This window comes from Loxodonta africana, chromosome 4 (genome assembly GCF_030014295.1).
Source record: "Loxodonta africana isolate mLoxAfr1 chromosome 4, mLoxAfr1.hap2, whole genome shotgun sequence".
Taxonomy (NCBI): Eukaryota; Metazoa; Chordata; class Mammalia; order Proboscidea; family Elephantidae; genus Loxodonta; species Loxodonta africana.
In genome coordinates, this window is record NC_087345.1 from 84,858,475 (window position 1) to 84,874,712 (window position 16,238).

Sequence of the window (16,238 nt, forward strand, 5' to 3'; positions counted from 1 at the left end):
AGTGTATTGATTGCTAAATATTTTCCATTTGTTCAGCCAGAGTACCAAATTCTCTTATTCTACCAGTTTCCTATTGGAGTTTCTCGAGTTTTCTGAATACGTAAGAATATCATCAGTGGAAAAAGGATGTCACAATTAATCAATTTTAAGACACCATCAATTGTACCACGTGTCATTATTTTATGTACCAGTAATGGAGAGAAAATATTGTCAACTAAACTATGAATGAAGCCAGATGCTGTCCACTGGTCACTTCACTTCAGAGAAGTAAAATGAAACTTTATAGTCATTCAAATGTAGTACTTTCATATATCATTTTTCATATTTATTCTGATTATTTTGTTGTCTTATCTCATTGAATTTCTAAGATTGTACAACGAAGTATTGAATATTTCTGTTTTTTATTCATTCGTATTCATTGAGGAGGGATTTATCTATGCTATTGAGCTTTTCAAAGAACTAGTTTTTGAATTTCTTTAACTTATTGGTTTCATTTTCTACATTTATTAAGTTACATTTCCTCCTTATTCTTAATTTTATTTTCTTTCACATTTATTAAGATAAGCATAAGTCCCTCTCTTTTATTGTAGTTTACATTTCTGTAAATAATGGATACATTAAGATAGCAGAATTCCTACTAAGTATAGGTTTTTCCATGCTGCAAGTAATTTGTAATATAGTGCTGATATTTCTTTGTTTTCTGGATACTAATTAGTTGATTAGATGAGAATACCTTAGTTTCCAAAGAATTATATTTGTGTGGATCTTTTCTGTACTTTATATCTGATAATTTAACTAGTATAAAAGAAGTTGGACTGGAAAAGCTTAATTTGTGTCAGATGAAGGCAAAGAAACCCATCCAAACTCATTGCCTTTGAGTCAATTCCCACTCATAGCTACCCTACAAGACAAAGTAGAACTGCCCCATAGGGTTTTCAAGGCTGTAATCTTTATGGAAGCAGACTGCCACATCTTTCTCCTATGGAGTAGTTGGTCGATGGGAACTGCCAACCTTTCAGTTAACAGCCAACTGTTTAAACATTTTGCTGTTCCTTTAGATGTAGATATTGGTATCAAATACACTTGAGAAATACTATCCTGTGATCCATAGCCATAAAAGTGGCAGACAATATTTTTTCAAAAAAAATTGTAATCTTTCTAGGAAAATGGTCATGAATTTTAATCCAAACTTTCATTAAGAGTGTGACAGTTTGTCAGTTTTCACTTTTTGCTGAGGAGCCCTGGTGGTGCAGTGGTTAAGGGCTCAGCTGGTAACCAAAATTCAGCAGTTCGTACCCACCAGCTGCTCCACAGAAGAAAGATGTGACAATCTGCTTCTGTAAAGACTACACTAAAACCCAACAAAACCTATTGCTGATGAGTCAATTCTGACTCATAGTGACCCTACAAGACAGAGTAGACCTGGCCCATAGGGTTTCCAAAGAGCTGCTGGTGGATTGGAACTGCTCACCTTTTGGTTAGCATCCAAGCTCTCAACCACTGAGCTAATAGGACTCTCCCCTTGAAACCCTATGTATGGTGCAGTACTACTCTTTCCTATAGGTTTGCCAAGAGTCAGAATCAACTCTACAATCAGTGGTGTAACTAAGGGAGTGTGAGGGTGGTTGGACCACACTGGGTAACATTGTCAGAGGGGGTGACACCAGAATGACTGTCTACAAAATTTTTGTGCAGTTTTTCAGCAGAAATTTATTATTTTTTATAAAAATATTCCTTTAGTTGGTTATAAAGACAAGAACATTTTTTATAAGAGTAGCTTACGTGTGTCAATATATCTACAAGGCTACAACTCTATGCTAATTTACTTTTTGAGCCGTCTAATGCCCCCTAGTCAGAGCACCTGCTACAAGCATGAGCTGTAGTTTTCGTTGCTGGCGATGTTTTCATGGTCCCTGATTATGTTAAATTTTCTGATGGTTTAGCTACAATATTGTGGTCATTAGTATTTATGAACCTATATCAATAACTTTTAGGAAATGAAGTACTAATTAAAGGAAAAGAAGAAGTAATACATGCGAATTATGATTTACAAGTAACATTAGTACAAAAACACGTTACTAAGGGTTTTTTGTAGCCTGGTACGGGAGGAGGTCCATGGGGTAGGGTGACACCATGAGTTACTAAACTCAGTGACACCAACCCTAGTGATGCCACTGACCACAGTAATATGTTTGGTTTCTGGTTTTGAACTTTCTGCTGATGTGTCATTGCAAGTGCTCTTATCGCTTTGCTCTTGAGACTTTAAACTGAAATCCCTAACATCCGTAATGCAACGCCTTGCTCTCAGTCTCCAGTCCACGTTCTTCTGAGCACCTACCAATTTGTAGATTGTTGCTCTACTTTTATTTGCATATTTATTTCTGACACCCTCTACTTATGACTGCAATGTTTTTAGCAATAGATTCAAATTAACATTTACTAAAATTTATCTAGCATTTTTATATTTTTGTAATAGTAATATTCCCATGTCATTTTAAACATCTATTTTATCAATATTAAAAGTGCTATTCTCTTCCTAGACTGTTGTTCATATTTTTACATTATGCCATTTTTGTCCTTTTTAGACTTACATAAAATGACTCTTATTTAAGATGTTTGAATATCATTGTTACGTGTATTTATGTAGAATTAAAAGGGATTTTACCCTATATTTGCTGGACTAGATAATGGTTTTTATTATACCTTATAATTTAATATTATGAAGTTAATTTCATTTCAAATAATAAATTTTTGAGAAATCTACTTCTATATTCTCTTAACAAGATGTAAAACATTTTCAGGTAATGGTATGAAAAATGAAGATACAAGAAAGGCTTGAGCAGGGTTTGTGGAAGTTATTTTAAAAAAGGATTGATAAAATCAATGCAACTAAAATATTAAAAAAAAAAAAAAAAAACCTGCCATTGAGTCAATTCCAACTCATTGCAATCTTATAAGGACAGAATAGAACTGTCCCCATCAGGTTTCCAAGGCTGTAAATCTTTAGGGAAGCAGTCTCCCACAGACGGTAATTTTAAATCGCCAACCTTTTGGTTAACAGCTAAATGCTTTAACCACTATGCCATCAGCTGAAGTATAGATTAGAAATACATAAAGAAAAAATATCTGGGGCCATTTACTTTTTGTTTTGAAACATTCTTAAAAATATTTTCTTTTACTTAGTTGAGAGTAATAGAAGTCTTTTGATTGAGCACTTCAAGGCTTTCTTAACTTGGTTGTTCCTCAGAGTATAAATAAATGGGTTCAATGTAGGAGAAACAGAAGAAATAAGCAGCGAAACCACTTTATTAATGGTCACTTTTTCCTTTGCTGTAGGATTCATATAAATGAGAATGCATGTGCCATATGTGATGGAAACCACATCATGTGGGCAGAACAAGTTGAAAAGGCCTTTTTCCTTTGTTGGACAGAGGAGAATCTAAATATTGTTCTGATGATACTAACGTATGACAGAACCACACAACTAAGTCATATTTAGTGTCAGCACAGCACAGATGATAACTGTCTGTTCCACAGTCCATGTTTCTGAGCATGAGATTTTCACAAGGGGATATGCATCACAGACAAAATGGTCAAGCACGTTAGAGTCACAAAATTCCAGATTTAAACCCAGGCTTAGTGGTGGGATTATTACACAGAAATCAGCCATCCAACAACAGATAATGAGAATCCTGCAGGCTCTGCTACTCATTATGGTCATGTGATGCAAAGGTTTGCAGATGGCCACATAGCGGTCATAGGACGTGGCAGCCAGGAGGAAAAATTCTGTTACTCCACAGAGGTCAGTAAAAAACACTTGGCTCATACAGGCATTATAGGTAATGACCTTGTTACCTGTTGCTATGTTATACAGGTATCTGGGAATGCAAGCAGAGGTGAATGAGGTCTCTAAGAAAGAAAAATTCTTTAAGAAAAAGTGCGTAGGTGTTTTCAAGTGGGAATCCACAAAGGTGAGGGTGATGATGGTCAGGTTCCCAGTTACACTCAACATGTAGGTGAGAAAGAGAAAGATAAAAATCAGAACCTGCAGCTGAGGGTCATCGGTCAGTCCCAGCAGAATGAATGATGTTACTGTGCCGTTTCTCATCACTGACTCCTGACTTCTCTCCAACCTGTATGTGGTATTCAGAAAATGTTTCTTACAGATTGTTTTAAATTTTCAAAAAGTTCAACGTATTTGGCTTTTTTCTTTAGTAGACTTTTTTTTTTTTCTTTATGTTTTTACTTCCATCCTCTGCTTAGGATTTTCTCATGTGACCAAAATAGATTGCTGAAGAAGTGTAATTTTATGGGTAGCAATATTGTCCTTTGTCTCTCAAATATTCTTCCCTACTCACCAACAAAATCAAGAAATTGCACCATTGCTTTTATGTCTTTTCTTGACAGTGGGTCTTTCGTTTTCTTTCTTTAAACAATGCTAATACATAATAATTAATTTGGTCTCCCTGTACAGATTCTAGAGGAGAGCTTGAGGTCTTTGTTCCAAACCAAGTTTTTTGTCTGTTAGTTTGCTTTTAGGACAAATGTGTCTTATTCTTATAAACAACTCTTGGTTCTCTACACAATCCACATTTTTCTGACTTTGAGCACACATTTACTTTACTGACTCTTCTTTACATTTACTGCTGACATAAGTGATAACTGCCTTCTCTTCCCTCCCTGATCTTCCAGTCAAATGAATTGTTTTATGTCCATTGTTGGTATTTACTAATAATAAATGGAGTATTGAATCCAGAAGACAAGAACCTTCAGATTCTGAGTTTGTGATAAGCTGCTGTACAGAATTTTTTCAGGCTTTAATCATTAATTACACTGGTAGAGACTCGAATGTTTTCAATATGCAATCAATATCTTGAAGTTCTCTTAAAAACAATTTTTTTTTCTGAAGTTCTCTTACATCAATGAAAAGAGAAACTTTTCCCTTTGGGTGCCCAGCTTGTTTTATGAGCAGTCTCACTTTATTGTTTAACTTACTGTCAGTAGCTGGGTGAATAGTCAAAGCCAACTCTGCCCCTGCCTCGGTAAGAAAGCACAGTAAGTTATACAATAAAGTGAGACTGCTCGAAAAACAAACTGGGCATCCAAAAGGAAAAGTTTCTCTTTTCACTGATATAAGAGAACTTCAAGATAATGATTGTATATACGGTCGCTATGAGTCAGAATCGACTCGACAGCACTGGGTTTGATTTTTCTTGGTTTTATTCACCCAGCTCACAGCTACCAAGACTGGGAAGAAGCACTGATGAAGGCTCATGGTTTACCTGAAAGTTATAAACTTCAACTTACCTCTCATTTAACAACTATCAATGATTGATATCAATTGAAGTATAGAAGAGCTATATTATTTGCAGCCTGTCTACCTTTCTTCTGTCTTTTTTTCCTGATCTGTCAGGTAGTCAGTGCATTACTATGAAACCTTATGAAGCCCTTTAAACTTTAAGCATTGTTCAATCCTCTTTTTTCTCTAAGATATTATAACTTATTATGTAGTGGAAGTTAATAAACAGATTTATTCTAAAGTGTAACTGAGTAATTGCTTATTCTATCTTTCAAGCAAATGTTCAAAATGAACACAGGGTTCTTTAACGAGATGTTGCCACTTGTTCATATGTTTCTCTACATATAAATATACTTTACTGTTTTTAATTGGAAGTTGAATTGTGACCAAATTTGCCCTTAATATTTTTTATATTAAGTTAGATGAAAATTTATTTACGTATTTAATGCATTATAAACCTGCAGACACTAACATTTATCTACACAAGAGAAATTTATTCTAAAAATAACATCTCAGAAATATACTTGGATATATTAGAAAATATATAAATTATCCTTGAAACCTGTTATATTTTATAGAGGAAAATATAACCTAGATCCTACAAAGGGGGTTACAATCAAAGAGACAAACTTTATTATACTTACTTTTGTGTTTAGTAAATCGAGTTTCTGTTGGTTCTTTAAACACAGTAATACTCAAACTGCAATGTGGAAAGCAATATTTTTATAAAGACATTTGTATCTTTACATTCATTAGGACATTCAGCAATGTATAGCACTCCCAGCAATTTCCATCCCAACAAATTGGGCAGGCATTCTTACAATGGCCTTATTGCTATTATCGGCCCCCAAATATATTCTCACTATTGCCATCATTGAAAAGAAAATAATTTATCTCTAACGTTGGGGAATATCAGAAACTCTGTCCGCTCGTGGAAGAGAAGATATTCTAAATCATCAAGACAAAGAGATGTAACCTTACAATATCAACTGTCGCTTTTTTTTTTAATTTGCTGAAAATGCCATTAAGTAAAAAAACAAAGGGTCCTACGTGACCTACTTTCAAGAGTCAATGAATTTTCTGATTATAAAATTTGGCAAAAAAAAAAAAAAACAAGTAACACAGGCTTCAGAGGGACTGTGTCCTTGAAGAAAGGAGGATAATACATGTAGCTGTAAATGAAATATCAGCGTAGTGAACTTGCAAATGTACCTTGTTGGGGGAAGAGCATGGTTGGAAAACAAACATAGAGCCCGTGCATTATTTGCATAAAAATATGGTAACTGCCATAAAATAAACTGATATGAAGTGTACAATATGATGTTTTGACATATACATATTCCTGGAAAGTACCACCATAATTGCCATAGTGAACATATCCATAATTTCCAAAGCTTTCCTTAATCCCTTCCTCCTGCCTACCCGCCTACTGCTGCCATTCATCTCCAATGACTGACTGATCTGGGTTTTTTTCCCACTGTAGATGAGTATGTGTTTTCTAGAATTTTATATAAATGGAATCAGACAGTATGTACTCTTTTTTTTTTTTTTTTTTTGATCTGGCTTATTTTATTCAGCATTTTTTTTTTTTTTTGGAGATTTACTCATGGTATTGCATGTATTTATAATTCATTCCTTTTTATTTCTAAGGAAAATTCCATTTTGTGGCTATGAAAAAATTTGTTTATCCACCTGTCGACAGATATTTGTCACCTTTTTAAAGTAATTTCAAATAAAGGTGTTATGAACATTTATGCATACTTCTTTAAGAACGTGTGCTTTCATTTCTATTGGGTAAATTTGTAGGAGTAGAATGGCTGGGCCATATGGAAGCCGTAAGTGGGTAACTATAAAATATTTTGTATTATTTAAATCTCTTAAAAAGTTAGTTAAATTTTTAAATAAACATAATAACATATGCTTGGGATTAAAATGTATAGCTAGATGATAGCCCTATGACAGATGGTAGCCCTGCTATTTAATTGCCTTCATTGGTGCAAAGTGTTTTATAGAATTTTTCCATTTTATCTAGGTTTTCAGTTTATCGTTATACATTTTTAAAAATACTCCCTTATTATTACTTTAACATCAGTAAACTCTATAGCGATATCATTTCTCTCATTCCTCATATTGGTGATTTGTGTTTTCTCTCACTTTTCTTTCTCAATTTTCTTTAAGCAGCTTTTATCTATTGTTTTCCTCTTTACTTCAATTGATTTCTATAATGATTTCTTTTTTTTTTCTGCTGTTTAATGTCAATTTTTCTCTTTTTCTATTTTTAAGGGGAAAATTGAGAAAATTATTACAGACTTCTTTTTTTCATGTTGGCATCTAGTACTACAGATTCCCTCTATAATCTACTTTAGCCGCATTCAGCAAATTTTGATGTTATGTTTTAATTCTCATGCGTTTCAAAATACTTTTACCAAATCTTTTGATTTCTCTCTTGACTCATGTTTTATTTACATTTGTGTTAATTACTTTCTTTGTATTGAAAGATTTTCCTGATGTCTTTCTGTTACTGTCTTCTATTTTAGTTATATTGTAGTCAGAGTTCATACTTTGTATATTTCATACACACACTTCTCTGTCTCTATCATCTACCTATCTCTCTTCAACCTTGTACTATTTGATAGATCCTGGTTTATCATATTATATTATTTTATTTCTATTTTGTTGGGTTTTATTTGAAATATTGTATGTATATTCATCAGAGAATTTTTTATTAAACAGTAAGATTCAGATTATTGTAAAATTATTACAAGATGAGTTCATAAAATTAATTAAGGAGAATTTTTTATTGCTTGGATAGTTGAATTCATAATGAGTTTGTCTTTTTTTTTTTAACATGGTCAAGGTAGAATTAATGGTAAAACAACAGAGTTCTTTACCTCATTAATAGCAAATCTTTATTTGCCCTTTCAAATGTTGTATGGCAATTGACATATTTAAATTTTGCACATCTTGGTTTAAATTTGTTAAATTCTGTTTTTCTAAAAAAGTGTTTATTGGCTCTGCATTTTTACTTTTATTTCTTTCTGTAAACTTGCAGAAAATTTACCCATAAACTAATTTTATACATTAGTACTTATATCTTTTTTTCTTACTCTGTCTTACATGTATTTCTCTCTCTGTTTTGTCTTTATTCCTGTTTCTTAGAAAGTTATCAATTTTCCTGAATTCTTGGAAGAATCAGTTTTGTATTTGTTTAGCCTTTTTAATAATTTAATTTTTTATCCTTAGACCCATTTTCTATTTACTTTGGATTAATTTTATGCATTTAAAATTTCTTATAATGTGTGTGAGTTGCTTTATTTTTTGTCCTGTTTATTTTTTTAATAGTAAATATATTTAAGGATGTGGAATTCTTTAATTTTTTCTGAGTATAACTTTTTAAAATTTGTGTGAATTGTTATGATATGTCTATATTTCATCATATGTGTATTTAATTTTCAAAGTGTTATATTTGGGTTCACTGTTTAAATATTTATATCTATTATTAATAATTATTTGTATAGAAAGGAACCATGGTGGCACAGTGTTTTAGCCTAGACTGAAAAGTGAAAGTTTGGTGGTTAGAAAGATGTGGGAGTCAGCTTCCATAGATTTACAACTTTGGAAACCCTATGGGGCAGCTCTGCTCTGTCCAATAATCACTATAGACTCTACATGTCTGCAATGGGTGTGATTTTTTTTTTTTTTTTAGTAGAACTTGGACTGTTTAGTCTCCTTTAGAAAGATGTAGGGGAAAAAAAGAGACCTGGTACCCCATTATTCATAGCTCAAGGAGCCCTGGTGTCCCTGTGGCTAAGTGAGGGGGCTGCTAACCCAAAAAAAATCTGTGGTTAGAGCCCACCAGCCACCTTGCTGGAGAAAGATGTGGAAGTCAGCTTCCATAAGGATTTGGAAATACTTTTTTTATGGGCAGTCCTACCCTATCTTATAGGATCTCTGTGAGTTGGACCTCCACAAGTCTCTCAGTCTGTCATACTGTGAGCGCTGGTGTGTTGCTATGATGCTGGAAGCTATGCCACAAGTATTCAAATACCAGCAAAGTTACCCATGGTGGACAGGTTTCAGCTGAGCGTCCAGACTAAGACAGTCTAGGAAGAAAGACCGGATGGTCTACTTCTGAAAAGAATTAGTTAGTAAAACTTTATGAATAGCTGCAGAACATTGTCTGATGTAGTGCCAGAAGATGAGCCCCTCAGGTTGGAAGGCACTCAAAAGATGACTGGGGAAGAACTGCTGCTGCAAAATAGAGTTTACCTTAATGATGTGGATGGAGTCAAGCTTTCGGGACCTTCTTTTGCTGATGTGGCCCAACTCAGAATGAGAAGAAACAGCTGCAATTATCCATTAAAAACCGGAGCATGGAATATACAAAGTCTGAATCTAGGAAAATTGGAAATCATCAAAAATGAAATGGAAAACATAAAGATCGATATCCTTGGCATTAGTGAGCTGAAATGGACTGGTATTAGTCATTTTGAATTAGACAATCATATAGTCTCCTATGCCAGGAATGGCAGTTTGAAGAGGAATAGCAAGATCTATTGGGTACCCTGCAGTACAAAGCTATCAGTGACAGGATAATATTGATGCACCTACAAGGAAGACCAGTTAATATGACTATTATTCAAATTTACACAGCAACCACTAAAGCCAAAGATGAAAGAATTGAATATTTTTACCAACTTCTGCAGTCTAAAATTGATCAAATGTGCAATCAGTATGATAATTACTGGTGATTGAAATGCGGAAGTTGGGAACAAAGAAGAAGATGGGTAGTTGGAAAATATGGCCTTGGTGATAGGATGATGTCTGAGATCACATGATTGAATTTTGCAAGACCAAGGACTTCCTCATTTCAAATACCTTTTTTTCACCAACATTAATAGCAACTGTACACATGGACTTTACTAAATGGAATACACAGGAATAAATCAACTATATCTGTGGAAAGAGAAGATGGAAAACTCAGTATCATCAGTGAGAACAAGCCCAGGGGCCAACTGCAGACCAGATCGTCTATTACTCATATGCAAGTTGAAGTTGAAACTGAAGGAAGTCAGCGCAAGTCCACAAGAGCCAAAGTACGAACTTCAGTATATCCCACCTAACTTTAGAGACCTTCTCAAGAAGAGATTTGATGCATTGAACACTAGTGACCGAAAACCAGATGAGTTGTGGAATGACATCATACATGAAGAAAGCAAGAGGTCATTAAAAAAGACGGGAGAGAAAGAAAAGACTTAAATGGATGTCAGATACTCTGTAACTTGTTCTTGAAAAGTCGAGTAGCCAAAGCAAAAGGAAAAAATGATGAAGTAAGAATTGAACAGAAGATTCCAAAGGGTGGCTCAGAAAAACAAAATAAATTATTACGATAACGTGCAAGAGCTGGAGATAGAAAACTAAAAGGGAAGAACACGCTCAGCATTTCTCAAGCTGAAAGAACTGAAGAAAAAATTCAAGCCTCGATTTGCAATACTGAAGGATTCTACTGGGAAAATATTAAACGACGCAGAAAGGATCCAAACAAGATGAAACTGGTCAACGTTCAAACATTTCAGGAGGTAACGTATGATCAGGAATTGATGGTATTGAAGGAAGAAATCCAAGCTCCACTGAAGACATTGGGAAAAATCAAGGCTCCAGTAATTGATGGAATACCATTTGAGATGTTTCAATTAATGGATACAATGCTGGAAGCGCTTACTTGTTTATGCCAAGAAATTTGGAAGACAGCTACCTGGCCAACGGACTGGAAGAGATCTATAATTATGCCTATTCCCCCCCCCCAAAAAAGTTATCCAACTGAATGTGGAAATTATCAAACAGTATAATTAATATCACATGCCAGCAAAGTTTTGCTCAAAGTTGTTCAAAAGTGGCTGCAGCAGTATATCAACAGGAAACTGCCAAAAATTCAAGTCAGATTTAGAAGAGGACAGGGAACCAGGGATATCATTGCTAATGCCAGATGGATCCTGGCTGAAAGCAGAGAATATCTGAAAGACCCTTACCTTTGTTTTATTGATTTAGCTAAGGCATTCGACTTTGTGGATCATAACAAATTATGGATAACATTTCAGAGCATAGGAATTCTAAACATTAAACTATGCTCCTGAGGAATCTGTACATGCATCAAGAGGCAGTCTTTTGAACACAAGGGGATACTGCACGGTTTAAAGTCAGGAAAGATGTGCGTCGGGGTTGTATCCTTTCACCATACTTTTTAATCTGTATGCAGAGCAAATAATCTGAGAAGCTGGACGATATGAAGAATGTGGCATCAGGATTGGAGGAAGTCTCATTAACATCCTGCTTTATGCAGGTGACACAACCTTGCTTACTGAAAGTGAAGAGGATTCGAAGCACTTACTGATGAAGATCAAAGACCACAGCCTTCATTATGGAGCATACCTCAACATAAAGAAAACAAAAATCTTCACAACTGGACCAATAAGCAACATCATGATAAACGGAGAAAAGATTGTCAAGGATTTCATTTTACTTGGATCCACAATCAACACCCATGGAAGCAGCAATCAAGAAATCAAAAGACACATTGCATTGGGTAAATTGGCTGCAAAAAATCTCGTTAAGGTGTGTTGAAAAGCAAAGATGTCAACCTTGAAAACAAAGGTGTGCCTGATCCAAGCCATGGTGTTTTCAATCACCTCCTATGCATGTGAAACCTGGACAATGAATAAGGAACACCAAAGAAGAATTGATACCTTTGAATTGTGATGTTGGCAAAGAAAATTGAATATACCGTGGACTGCCAAAGGAATGAACAAATCTGTCCCGGAAGAAGTGCAACCAGAGCTCCTTAGAAGCAAGGATGGCGAGACTATGTCTCACAGACTTTGGGCATGTTATCAGGAGGCATCAGTCCCTGGAGAAGAACATCATGCTTGGTAAAATAGAGGGTCAGGGAAAAAGAGCAAGACCTTCAAAGAGATGGATTGACACAGTGGCTGCAACAATGGGCTCAAGCGTAGCAACACCTGTGAGGATGGCGCAGGAGTGGGCAGTGTTTCATTCTGTTGTGCATGGGGTCACTACGAGTCGGAGATGACTTGACGGCACCTAACAACAACAACATGAGTCAGAATCGCCTTACTGCCAACGTTTTTGTTATTCATTTATTTTTAATCTATGCCTCATAGCCCAAAAAGATATGGAAAAATTTCCTAAGCAAAATTGTCATCTTTTCATGACAGTCAGTAATTATTTCCTTTATTCACACTTTCAAAGTCTTCTTTTTTATGCTATTTTGTCAGTTTCAAGTGCTCTCATGAACCCTGAAGCTTAATCACCCATATCCATGTGAACATTTAAACCCAAGCCACTGGGACCCATTATTTAACAGCCTGCCCTTCCACCATTCTCCAGTCTTTGCTTTCCTGGGAATCTGCAGGTCATAGACTGGATTATTATCTATATCTCTGTTTAATCTGAATATCTGACACCTTGCATTGACCACATTTGAACATTTACTTTCGGCTATATATTCAAAGGAGCTATGGCGGGGCAGTGGTTAAGAGCTGGGCTGCTAACCAAAAGGTTGGCAGTTTGAATCCACCATCTGCTCCTCGGAAGCCCTATGGGGCAGATCTACACTGTCCTATGGGGTCACTGTGAGTTGGAATTGACTTGATGGCAATGGGTTTGGATATATTCAAAACAATATTTGTGAAATTTTATCCAGCCTTTTTTGTGTGTTTCTGATTTATTTTCCTTGTGTATTAGAAATGTTATTATCTTTTTTCTAAATTTTTCATTGTATTATTACATCAAGTCCTTATCCATCTTGCTCAGTATTTTAACATAAAATTCTAATTCTTATTAGAAATTTTGTATTATTTATCCACATTTGCATATAGTAACACCAGTATTTTGTTATCACTTTTATGGAAGGCTAAAGAATAATTTTTATCATGCCATGATATTTAGTTATATGAGGTTATGTTTATCCAAAAATGTTTGTATGAGAAATATATTATCATTATCTTTACTTAGATAAAATCCTCTACAAAAATTTGTGTAAAAAGCAGAGGAAATGAATGAGTTAATCAAAGTGCAATGAAATAAATGTAAAGAGGACCCAAGAAAGATACAATAACTGAAATGTAATTTCTTACAGTTAAAGAAAATTACAAGCATCCATAGAAAGTTTTATCAGCCATTCACCTTTTATTTTAATACTATTATTGACTTCTATTTTAGTTTTACCCGTTTAAGAATGCTGCAGTTCTTTTGATTGAGTCCTTGAAAGCGTTCTCCACTTGCTTATTTCTCAGGGTATAAATAAATGGATTTAACATAGGTGAAATAGGAGAAATGAGTAGTGAAACCACTTTATTAGTGGTCATTTCTTCCTTTGCTGTAGGATTCATATAGATGAACATGCATGTGCCGTAGGTGATGGAAACCACAATCATGTGTGACGAACAGGTGGAAAAGGCCCTTCTCTTTTGCCGGTTAGATACGATCCCTAAAATTGTCTTGATAATATAAGTGTAGGACAGAACTACACCCATGAGGGTCAAGATGAGAGTCAGTACAGTACAGATTATAATAGTTTGCTCCATGAACCATGTGCCTGAACATGAGATCTTCAGGAGGGGCAAAGCATCACAGAGAAAATGATCAACAACATTTGAGTCACAGAATTTCAGATTTAGTCCCAGACTAAGTGGCGAGATTATGATCAACAATCCAGCTAACCAACAGCAAAGCAGGAGCTTCTTGCAGACTCTGCTGCTCATAATGGTCTTGTAATCCAGGGGTTTGCAGATGGCCACATAGCGATCATAGGACATGGCAGCCAGGAGGAAAAATTCTGTTACTGCAAAGAGGTCAGTAAAAAACACTTGTATGACATAGGCATTGTAGGTAATGACATTGTCACCTGTTGCTATGTTATACAAGTATCTAGGAATACAAGCAGAGGTGAATGAGATCTCTAAGAAGGAAAAGTTTTGTAAAAAAAAGCACATGGGAGTTTTAAGCTGGGCATCCACAAAGGTGAGTGTGTTGATGGTCAGGTTTCTGGTTACACTCAACATGTAGGTGAAAAACAGAAAGATAAAAATCAGTACCTACAGCTGAGGGTCATCTGTCAGTCCAAGCAGTATGAATGTTGTTATTGTATAGTTTTCCATCACTGATAGGTTTGTCCAATCTGCATGTCCAATAATTCAGAGAGATAATTTTATAGATTATTTATCTCTGTGAAATCTAACTTAATCACTTTTTTTCTTTTTCTATTATTTTTTAAATCATGCTACAGATATGATTAGATTTTTTGCTAATGTGATATGATTTTATGGGTAGCAAAAATGTCATTTGAACTCCAAGCTAAATAAAAATTCACATTAATGCTATGTTTTTTGCTGACAATTTGGTCCTTGCCAAAAGAATCTTGTTGTAATATATCATTTGAACTCACTCTAAAGAGTCTTGAGTACAACACAGGATATGTGTTCCAGCTTTACTTGTTTATTTTTTGGAAAAGTATATTTTCTCCTATGAAAAATCCTGAACCTTACTTATGAAACCACATACGAGCTTCCCTCCTTGTCTTTATATATATATATATATATAATCTTACTTTCTTGACTGTTTGATTCCTTAGACTTACTATTGTTAGCTGCTGTTCAGGCAGTCCCTCAGTCCCTGAGTCATGAAGACCCCATGCATAGCCTATCAAAACTCTCCCTGATTGGTTGGTATCCATAGGGTTTTCATCAGTTAATTTTTAGAAGAAGATAGCCAGGCCTTTCTTCCTAGTCTGTATTAGTCTGTAAGCTCTGCTGAAACCTGTTCAGCATCATAGCAACATTGCTTGCTGCCTCCATTAACAGAACAGCAGTGTTGCTCATGAGGTACATTGGCTGGGAATTGAACATGGGTCTTCCTTATGGAAGGTGAGAATTCTACCACTGAACCACCAATTAGTTCTCTTTACTTCTCACTACTCATTTTCTCCTTGTTTTTCCCACAATTTTTACAATTTTATATAACGTCTTTCCGTTAATGATTACTAACTGTCCATGTCTAGTAATGGATTTTTTTTTTTCTGGCTTACATCTTGAATTGACTGCCAAACATATCTACTTATGTATTGAACCTGCTACCAAACATGCCTACTTGTGCAAATTACATGCTTTCCCATGTCAGTAGTGCCTGAAACAGAAGACATAATCTTCCACATCTCTTATTCCTCTCCCCTTATCCCGCGTGCTAACATTGTCCATTTGTTAACCATGTACTCTATGCCAGGTAATGTAGTAAGTGCTTTTCTTGTGTACTTTGTCCCATATTCCCCAGTTTAATCTGGGTAACAGCTATTCATTGTTGATTTTCAGTTGAAGCACCACTTCCTCTGGAAAGATTTCTGAAATTATCTTAGCCCACATGCACTCTCCTGTGATCTCATAACAAATGATACTTGCCGTTATCGAAGTGGTTAGCTGGAGAATGTATTTAATGAGGTCATTTTCTGAATCTTTCTTACTGTGATAGCCAGAACAACTAGGACAATCCTGTTATATGATTAATATTTAAAGAATATTATCTGAATAAATTTATATATCCTAAATTTACCAAGCAGACATAGATAAAACTACTTATTCCAAGTTGGACTTAAATTCATGCTGTTCTGATTTGAATTAGCTTATTAAATTTTTTCTATCTTTGACTCTATTACTAGAAAAACTTGTCCATTTTTTTTCTTTTAAAGACTAGATATTTTTATCAATTAAGTGACATTGTAAAGTGGTTTACTTTTCTGCTTCTTTGTGTTACCTTCCTGGCTGATAGAAGTTATTACTATCTGCTCTTCCTTCTCTGATCTTACAAATAAGTAATTTACTTTCATTGATAGTATTTTTGCCTCCTCACTTTATCTATTAATGCAATATAA

At 34.9% G+C, this 16,238-nt stretch overlaps 2 pseudogenes; both read right to left on the reverse strand.

The window, feature by feature from the left end:
- Window positions 1–3,069: 3,069 nt before the first annotated feature.
- Window positions 3,070–4,842, reverse strand: LOC135231393 (olfactory receptor 6C2-like; annotated as a pseudogene).
- An 8,697-nt stretch (window positions 4,843–13,539) lies between these two features.
- LOC100664998 (olfactory receptor 6C2-like) lies at window positions 13,540–15,744 on the reverse strand (annotated as a pseudogene).
- Between the last annotated feature and the right edge of the window lie 494 nt (window positions 15,745–16,238).